At 41.4% G+C, this 8,229-nt stretch overlaps 1 long non-coding RNA gene across 8 annotated transcripts; it reads right to left on the bottom strand.

The window, feature by feature from the left end:
• Positions 1–3,273: 3,273 nt before the first annotated feature.
• LOC119364950 lies at positions 3,274–7,553 on the bottom strand. 8 transcript variants are annotated; one of them, XR_005175244.1, is made up of 8 exons: positions 7,218–7,553; positions 6,859–7,133; positions 6,568–6,666; positions 5,378–6,005; positions 5,091–5,266; positions 4,491–4,560; positions 4,251–4,378; positions 3,274–3,676 (listed from the first exon to the last, which is right to left on the bottom strand). It is a non-coding gene; the product is annotated as an uncharacterized LOC119364950 (long non-coding RNA). The 8 variants fall into 8 exon arrangements; XR_005175242.1 differs by having other exon boundaries at positions 4,251–4,398; positions 4,491–5,266; XR_005175239.1 differs by having other exon boundaries at positions 4,491–5,266.
• Between the last annotated feature and the right edge of the window lie 676 nt (positions 7,554–8,229).

Genomic DNA, 8,229 nt, shown 5'->3' with positions numbered 1-8,229 from the left:
CACCTCCCCCCACCCCCCACGCCCCAAAATGCATGTCGGGGGTAAAGTTACAACTTGGGGAAAAAAGGTCGGCCCCTTACGAGTTGAGGATGGACTTGCAATTGGGACAAAAAAAAGGTCGGGCCTTGGTTGTGAGTTGAGAATAGACTTGCAACTACGACAAAAAACGGGTCGGGTTGTAGTTGCAAGTCGAGGGTGGGATTGCAACCGGGACAAAAAAGGCCGTACCATAGTTGTGAGCCTAGGGTGGACTTGCAATTGGGACAAAAAAGGTTGGGCCCAAGTTGCGAATTGAAAATGGACTTGCAACTAGGTCAAAAGGAAGGCCGGGCCCCAGTTGCAAATTGAGGATGGACTCGCAACTGGGACAAAAAGAAGGTCGGGCGCTAGTCGTCAATCGAGGGTGGGATTGCAATTGATACAGAAAAGGTTAGGTTCCACTTGCGAGTCAAGGTTAGACTTGCAACTGGGAAAAAAGGTTGGGGCCCAGTTGCGAGCTGAAGGTGGACTTGCAACTCGGACAAAATGGGTCACGCCCGAGTTACGAGTCCAAGATGGACTTGCAACTAGGAAAAAAAGTATAGGTCCCCAATTGCGAGTCCAGGGTGGACTTGCAACTGAGGAAAAGAAAAAGATCCGACCCCAGTTGCGAGTCAAGGGTGGACTTGCAATTCGGACAAAAAAGGTTGGGCCCAGTTGCGACTAGATGATAGACTTCCAACTAGGACATAAAAGGTTCACCCCAGTTGTGAGTAGAGGTTCAACTATAAACTGGAAAAAAAAGGTCGGGCCCAAGTTGTGAGTTGATAGTGGATTTACAACTGGGACAAAAATAGTCGGGCCCCAGTTGTGAGTCGGGGTGGACTTGCAATTGAGACTAAAAAAGATCCGGCTCTAGATACGACTCGAGAGTGAACTTGCAACTGGGACAAAAACAATTTGGCCCCAGTTGCAAGTCGAGGGTGGACTTACAACTGGGACAAAAAATGTTCGGGCTCCAATTGCAAGTCAAGCGTGGACTTGCAACCGAGACAAAAAGGTGTCGAGGCCCAGTTGCAAGTCAAGAGTAGGACTGTAAGTGAGACAAAAGGATGTCGGACCCCAGTTGCAAGTTTAGAGTTGACTTGCAACTGGTATAAGAAAAAAGATAGCCTCTGTTTGGTCGTGGACAGTCAACTAACAGCGATGCAAAAAATCATGAATTTTAAAAAATTAAAAATTAAAAATAGAAAAGAGATAAAAAATAAAAAATTATGAATTTAAAAAGTTTTTGAATTTGAAACAAAAGAAATGAAATAAGAAAAAGGAAAAAAGAAACAAAATAAGAAAATAGCTTCTGGTGGCATCCCATGCCAAGGCGACGCATGAGGGTCGTGAAAAAGAGAAACAACAGCCTAAACGGCACGGGAACCCTGGCGTGAGCAACGCGTACAAAAGCAGCGGCAAATGACAAAAAACCAGAAAATATGAAACTTGATGTCTAAATCGTGTGGTTAGAAAGTTAGATGTGAGATAACTATTTTACATCTAGCAAACCAGAACTAATAAATCTACAAAACTGAATAAATGGACCTGCTGGAAGAAAGGACGACTCCATGTACTCTAACTCTTTCTAGATACTAGTAGAATTCCCGTGCGTTGCCACGGGCTTTAATAAAATTTTACTTGTTGTAAATATAAACATAATGCAGGTCAAATTTCATGTGTAGAAAATTAGAATTCTTCTTTACTTGCCATGTATTTAGATAAAAAAATGTAAGTCAACGACGTATACTAACTCATCTGTATCTACACGGGCGGCGCTACACATGGTGCAATGAGCAGATAAATGCAACTGTTGTGAAACTTGACCGTGTGCTGATCAATGATGAGTGGGAGTGCATGATGCCAAACTGCTTGCTGCAAGCCCTTCCATTAGAGATGTCAGATCATTGCCCATTGCTGCTAAATTGTGATGTATCATTTATACACTCCCACGCTTTCCGGTTCGAGAATCATTGGGTAAGGTCGTAAGGATGCAAGGGTTCCAGGAGATAGTTCAATCTGCTTGGCAGGGGTGTAGCCCGGGATCGGATCCGGTATGCAAGTGCTATCTAGATAACACATGGACGCCTTTTTATGCAGGTGCTATCTATCAAATATGACCGGTCGTCTTAGGAAGAATTTCCATTATTATTATCCATTAATTAAAGAAAAACATGGAGGATTTTGTTCCTTAAAACTAATTTTCCAAAATGCTACAACCAGAAATTTCAATGCATTACACAATTGTGTGGCAAACTGTTACACATGAAATTTGCCACTTAGAACCATACAGTTTACCATTAGGAACTACTACAGCAAAAGACATACGCAGCATAACATCCCAACTCTACAAGATAACTGGAGTACATACACAGGAGCAGATACTCCCAACGATTATAATAAGCTATAAAAAGATTGTTTCCTATTATTGGGAAAAAGTACATAAAATCAGGCGATCGAGCATATAAGAAATTTCACTGAAAATTTATAAACAACAAAGTATTTGAACTAATGAATGGATTTAGTGGATTCAGTGGTCGATTTATTAAAGATGCAAGGATAAATTCAAGTATTACCATTTGACAACTATTCATGTGTCAGGAAGTTGAGCAATCTGATGTCAATCTTACCATGGGTTATACCAGTAGTATGGCCCTGCAAATGCTAGGAGAGGTTCACAAATTTAAGCATCAATCAGAATGTGCATGACTGGTTGCTACTTACATATCATAGGCCAAAGAGTTCAGAACCTCTCCGGTCCAATTTCGACCATCACATGTAACGGAAAACAGTAGAGGGGACATAAAAAAGGCCTTAGCATTAACACCCATGAAATGAGATAAAAAACAGGTTTGTGGTAACATTCCAATCTGATGCACAAGAAATCCGAATAAAGCGTCACCAAATCGAAAAATGGTTGGTTCTTTAGTCCCATGCATGAACATTTGTACACTTTCAAGTTTTTGGATCAACAACACTAAATAAACAGAGCAGCTAACGAAACAATCATTATGTTACAAAAGCATTTCTCATGTCTTCTGTTATTAGGTCCATACAGGATAGTATTAGGCCAAAAAAGTGAAAGAGTGTAATGAGAAGGTCTAGCAACTATATATATACTTTTGCTACAACTGCCAATTTACGGTTTCAGAGAAGATCCTAGATCTGTAGAGTCAACTCACAGAAAAGGGAGCCAAACAGGGAAACCCATCACTCATCAGGGACAAATATTCCTTGACCCATCCTTTAGATGCCAATGTCGGAATTGATATATATATTATAACAATTTCCTTTAAACTTCAGTTTTTTTACATGAGCTCCTTTACTGTTGGCTTCGTCATATTTATCCCTAGTTACATAATATAAGGAACACTTCCTCACAAGATGCCATGTATGCAACGAAAAGGAAACGAAGTACGTACTATTATGCATCTGAACCATATTGACTACTAATGTGACCAGTGTTGATAAATCTGGAAAGGTTGCAACTTGCTCGGAAATTCAAAGGGCATCATAACAAGCTTGTAGGTCGGGTGCACACACTCTCGAAGGCGACCAGGGAGAGTTTGATGCAGGTGATGTTGCCGTCGGCGATGCCCTACCGCAGAAGCTCCACCACGTGTCGCTAGTTATCACACCTGACCTCAAGGATCTGCAACACATCAAGACGCAACGTATACTCAAATCAGTAAATTGCAGACCAGGAGCCCACACGAGCGACCTCAAGAATAGTATGCATATCCAGTTCGGGTGGACCTAACTTTCAGAATGCTAAATATCTGAAAGGTCACTAATACGAAGTTCACCAGGCTTGGGAGCACCTGATACTTTCCCCATCAATCAAACATGTATCAAGTGACCGAGTTCCAAATCATCTTATCACTTACAAAGAACTCTGTCATGTAACTAAATACCACATATCAAAGATGGCCATATGGGCACAGGCACAAGCAAGGGTGAAGGCACCGTTGTTGATGCCCCCATCAAGCTTGAAGTTGTGGAACGGGTAAACTCTGCTCCTCAACACTTGACACACCAACATATCTGCTAAACAATCAGCACCTGTTTCTCTAATGGGCTAATGTCATTTTTGTTGAGACTATATCTTCTTCCTCATGGTCCTGGGATACTATGCCCAAAGGAATTTCAACTTCTGACCATGCTGTGACAAAAAAAGTGATGGGGAATTAGATGCATCAGACAGGAAGGGAAGAAGAGTGTCGTACCTTGTAAGGGAAGAGCAACAAATGATAAGTCGCTGGCGGGCTTGGAGGAGGACCAGAGCACACTGTCTTCTCCACTCCTTCACAAGGTTGTGCCTCACCCTCCCCGAAAAAACGACCTGCTTACTCCCCTTTAATAGTAGAGATTAAACTGTTGATTATTCCAAAGAGTAATAACCATAATTAAAAATACTAACAAGAAGGAAAAACAACAAAAATAATCTTATATAATGCATTGCATACCTGGTTGACATGGAGGGGTTGGCAAGACCAGACTGAGAACTGTCATATTTAATTTTCACTCATATAAAACCTATAGGCTAAAAAGTAATAAGATAATACATCATGTCGAAAATAAATTGACAAAGCATGTTAATTTCAAAAGGGAGCATCGTCAATACAATATGAACATTTGCATTTGCGCTCTCCATATGAACGTCCATCAAACTTTGGTAATTATATTCAACCATTTTCAAATAAAGCACATTGTTATTGTAAGGAATTTATTATTAATGTGAGGTTCCATTGGATAAATCAATCTGACAACACAGTCAAAAAGATGTTTAGAATGTGTAGCCTGTATTAAGTAACAATATAACTTCCAGCACATAGTAGTGGGCTAGTTGATGAAATAACCGGACCAAACTACATGGAGATTAGACATAATTCAGAAGTGTTATTAGACGTGGTCAAAATTCAAGAAGGCCAATCTTCGCATTCGTTTAATCATTTTGAAGGTAATTCTCCGCTGCATCAATCCAGTTGCGCTAATAGAAGCCCATATATAAAAATAATGTTATGGATTAATAATTTAATTTGCAAAGGACAAAAAAATGATATTACCATTTTTCAGTGTTGAACACAACTAAATGGTAAACAATCCACCAAGTCCTTGCCACGGATAACATAACTATAGTCTACTTTCCACCCCTACTTTACCAGGTTCGCCTCCCCATGGTATCCCCCTCCTCGGCAGGTCCCTGCTCCAATATAATGCATGAATACACTCCATCCAAAACCTACATACATAAGAAAAACACCCATTGTAGAATTCCTCAGGGATCCACTTAAGTTGTGAATCAGTCCGCCAAGCAAAAGGAATTAACTGATGAAGGGGCAAGGGAAATCACCTATGATGAATGGCAAGTTTGAAAATGAGAATCATGACCAGGGGCGTAATCTTCAACTGCAACGATTACCTGAGATCCTCCAGAATAATTTAGTGCGTAACCAAGCTCATATGGATCCTGCAAGGAACATTGAAAAATATTTGAGCACAAAAAGGGAGTCAAAGAGTGGCAGACCGTAAGGAACAGAAAATGATGAAATAACACAATAGCAGAGGAAAAACATAGAAATGTATAGCTTTTTTATATCACTACTAAACCTGAGATCATCTTAGAAGTGAAGGAACTAAATAATTACAGTACAATAGGCGCATCAACGACAATCAATCTATAGTTTTAGTAATACACTCTTGATTAATAGACAGAAGCACAATTAACAATATGAAGTGCTCATGAAACTAATACTCAATGGACTGCACATTGATCACTGTCCACCTCATTTTGAGTTCTATCCACCGCATTTTGAGTTGGTTACCCAACTCTTTCACACTGAGTTGCAAAAACTCCAAAATATATGACCAAGAATAACAGACCTGAAAAGTTGTGTTTAAGGGGAAACTTCAGAGCAGATAAAAGCAGTCTCAAGCACCTTGTCCTTTTTAGTTGACCAACTCTTTGGGAAGTAAATGTCCTGGTTGTAAGAAGGAACGCATAGAAAACATATTTGCAGCGAAAAGTGATTCAATATATGAGCAATTAGGACAAGATTAGTGCTTTGGGAATTCAGAGAGTTGTCCTCCGTAATCATCCTTATGATAACATGCTTTGGGAATTAGGCAAGCTCGGGATTCTGTGGAGATGTTCGATAACATGCTTCTAGAAAGCGTCATGTTACACCACGCCCATCCTAGACACCATAGTACGTTGTGAGGTTGACTCATGCACCACATTTGCCACCTGGTCTGGCCGCCCTGCAGGGCCGGTCCTGAGATTTCGGGGGCCCGGCGCGAAAACTAATATGGGGCCCCTCATCGCCCCTCATATATATGTTTGCATATATCAATATCAAAGGTTGAGATTGCCAAGTGACCTCCCACCCGGTATATGTATGTATGTAGTAACCGATCAAAAAATGTATGTATGTAGTATTATAATACACATCAATTTATGACGTAATATTCAATGCACTAAAATAATTTCTACAAAACTTCTTAATGTTGATTCAAATAACAAATAGAATCATAAACACTTACTTGATTCTTAACATCAGTAGTTGGTTCGTCCACGGGAATTACTGCCAACTCGTCGAAGTGCCCCTATTACTCTTGATAAAATTTATCCATAGTTCCTCTCTGTAATTATATTAATTCATCCATAAGCCTGTTTTCCTTTTTCTTGCTCATTACCAAATCGATACTTTCCAGATGATATAATATCAGGCAGTGCTAAAACACAACAATTACAAAATCTGTTGAGCTAAAATAATCTAATTGCCAACATACATGTAGTGACAATGGTTAGTGAATTAGTGATTAATAGTATACCTAGGAGATCCGGCCGGTGAAGCAAATAGGGCTGATTGGTGAACTGTTGTGATCGACTGCTTGATACACATATCATAGGTGGAAGGAGCTTTGTGGCAGAAAAACAAAAGGAGTCCTGGAGCAATCAGATCAGAAGCAACAAGCCAACCATCATGTTCCCGGTAGGCCGTCTGAATGTCGCAACCCGCTGGATCCGCTTGCGGCCTCGCGCATTTGTTTCCTGGCGGCCGCCGCGTAGGGCGTGACTTGCATCGTAGGGAGGGAAGGACCACGATCTCGGATGGAAAAAAATAGGAGTTACTCCTCTGCTCACACATCGTAGCAGCATGCCTCGGGCCTCATGCGTACATGGAGCATACCTGGGATGTGGCCCCTAGAGTTTGGGGGCCCGCGGTGGCCGGCCCCCTGCCCCCCTTCAGGGCGGCAATCCATGCCGAGCGGCATCAGCGAGGTGCCATCGTGGTGGTGACGGGCGACGCATCCGAGGAGCCGGCGGCGCCGGCGTTCTCGTGATCCGTGAAGGCCGCGTCTGCCCGGATAGGCAGATCGGCGGCGGCTGTGATGCCCGGATCGGCAGATCGGCGGCGGCGGCTGCGTATCCTCGGGAGAGGAGGAAGAGCGGATCGGGGCCTTGTTCGCGAGAGGAGCGCTGTGTCTCTAGGGGATCGATAGGAGTGGGTTTTTTGCCACCGGTTTTTTCGCAGGAGGGATGCGAGTTAAGGGAGGTGGGAGGATGACGAAAATAAAACGGAGGTGGGAGGATGACGAAAATAAAACGGAGGTGAGAGGATGATGAAAAAAAATCAGCGAAAATAAACCACGCAGACTATTCACCAACTGCTCTATTAGGAATAGAGATTCCACGTTATAGCTGCGGGGTCAGCTGACCCCATAGCTATTTTGCTAATCCTTCATATACATGTATGGATTCATATTAAAAAATCAAAAAACATGTAAAATTATGATAATCATCTCTTTGACCTCACGGATTTACCGTCCTGCCATCATTATACATACGAAGTAAAATGAGTGAATCTACACTCTAAAATACATCTATATACATCCGTATATAGTTTGCACTGAAATCTTTAAAAAGACTTATATTTAGGAACGGAGGAAGTGTATGTTAGGTACTCTTTATCGGTTTCACTATCGATGAAATATACGGCATTCTGGTTGAGTTTCGACAAAAGCCCACACGTATCACGAGCTCTCTTGTTTTTTAGCTGAAAGAATCGCTCCCGTATTTCATTTCATTTTTTAGAACGTTCCTACTTTTAATTATTAAAATGAATAAATTATATCCGATCTAAGCAACTGAATAACAGACAAAAAATATATTCTCGGATACAAGTAATAGTTATATCAAAC

The sequence above is a fragment of the Triticum dicoccoides genome, chromosome 2B, assembly GCF_002162155.2.
Source record: "Triticum dicoccoides isolate Atlit2015 ecotype Zavitan chromosome 2B, WEW_v2.0, whole genome shotgun sequence".
Taxonomy (NCBI): Eukaryota; Viridiplantae; Streptophyta; class Magnoliopsida; order Poales; family Poaceae; genus Triticum; species Triticum dicoccoides.
This window is presented reverse-complemented; position numbering and strand designations above follow the sequence as displayed.